The sequence below is a fragment of the Leptonychotes weddellii genome, chromosome 12 (assembly GCF_054177405.1).
Source record: "Leptonychotes weddellii isolate Sample4059 chromosome 12, ASM5417740v2, whole genome shotgun sequence".
Lineage (NCBI taxonomy): Eukaryota > Metazoa > Chordata > Mammalia > Carnivora > Phocidae > Leptonychotes > Leptonychotes weddellii.
Genome location: NC_138380.1, coordinates 24,441,945 through 24,443,811, shown reverse-complemented (window position 1 = coordinate 24,443,811; position 1,867 = coordinate 24,441,945). Strand labels below are relative to the sequence as shown.

General features: G+C 39.5%; 1 pseudogene; it reads right to left on the bottom strand.

Annotated features, from left to right (window-relative positions):
- Positions 1-213: 213 nt before the first annotated feature.
- The window catches only part of LOC102737229 (gametocyte-specific factor 1 pseudogene), a 13,874-nt pseudogene continuing 12,220 nt past the window's right edge, over positions 214-1,867 (bottom strand).

The following is a 1,867-nucleotide window of genomic DNA, read 5'->3' as shown; positions in this document are numbered from 1 at the left end:
TAAATTTCCTGTCAGAAAAAAGGGAAATGTTTTGTTTTAGACCTTACTTCATGTCTAAACTTTGTTTAATATTTGATTTGGGATGGAACTATAAAAGCATTCAAAATGGTTCAAATTACTGCACATTTTCAAGCTCTAATAACTTTTTTATTTTTTTGAAGGTCATAGTTTAATCTTTCTATAATTAGATTAGGAGGAAAAAGCAAGAGTCTTCTAGGGTCTGCATTTGATGAGATAGGTATTCTGTTCCTGTGCATTTCCATTGTTTTTCCATGGCAGAACATAGAGCAGAGACTTGGCAGCATGCATGCTTGATGCCAGGTTACTTTTATGTTCCATAACTATGTTGCTTGCAGACTGTTGTTGCCACAGTAGTTGACTGTGCCCCAGACAAATAGGGGTACTGGTCTGTTCCCACAGATATTTATCCCAGTCTTCATCCCAAGGAGGGCACTGCCATGTGTTCTCAGCCACAGTCTCTTATCCGAGGTTCCTGGTTCAGATGGCAACATCCTGCTCAACATAACTTTTATCATCACAGCTTGAGATAAGATGACTGATTTTGGCCAGAGAAACATGGTGGCAAGCACTGAAGGGACAAGTAGCCATTTCGCTTTCGACATTAGGATGATTCTTTCTGCACTTGATAAGATGATAAGGAAACCTGCCAGCCCTGATCCGGGGGTTTTTATCATAGGGGCATTGTAATAGCTTTTCAAGGTCCAGGGAATCAATGTAAATTTCTTACTTGTTGGAAAGGAAGGAGCTGAATCCAAGTTCTCCGTGGAGACACCCTGTTCCCACAATCTCTTTCTCCCCACATCCAGCCCAGCAACACTCACTTCCTGCCCCTGTCTTTAGGGGGTGGGGCCCCTCTTCCTGTGACTCCAATAATTTTTTTTAAATGGAAACACTTGCATAGCCTTTTATATTATGTTGGTTTAAAATCTCTTTTGTATTCTATGTGGAACACCCAAAAGATTCCACCTCAAAATTGCTAGAACTCATATATGAATTCAGCAGTGGCAGGATATAAAATCAATGCACAGAAATCAGTTGCATTTCTATACACAACAATGAGACAGAAGAAAGAGAAATCCAGGAGTTGATCCCATTTACAATTGCACCCAAAACCATAATATACCTAGGAAAAAACCTAACCAAAGAGGCAAAGGATCTGTACTCAGAAAACTATAGAACATTCATAAAAGAAACTGAGGAAGACACAAAGAAATGGAAAAACATTCCATGCTAATGGGTTGGAAGAACAAATATTGTTAAAATGTCTACGCTACCAAGAGCAATCTACACATTCAATGCAATCCCCATCAAAATACCATCAACTTTTTTCACAGAAATGGAACAAATAATCCTAAAATTTGTATGGAACCAGAAAAGACCCCAAATAGCCAAAGGAATTTTGAAAAAGAAAACCAAACTGGTAGCATCACAATTCCGGACTTCCAGCTCTATTACAAAGCTGTAATCATCAAGACAGTATGGAACTGGCACATAAATAGACACATAGATCAATGGAACAGAATAGAGAGCCCACAAATGGACCCTCAACTTCATGGACAACTAATCTTTGACAAAGTAGGAAAGAACATCCAGGGGAAAAAAGACAGTCTCTTCAACAAATGGTGTGGGAAAATTGGACAGCCACATGCAGAAGAATGAAACTGGATCACGTCCTTACACCTTAGACAAAAATAGACTCAAAATGGATAAAAGACCTAAATGTGTGACAGGAATCCATCAAAATCCTAGAGGAGAACACAGGCAGCTACCTCTTTGACCTCAGCTGCAGCAACTTCTTGCTAGACACGTCTCCAAAGGCAAGGGAAGCAAGGGCAAAAATGAACTA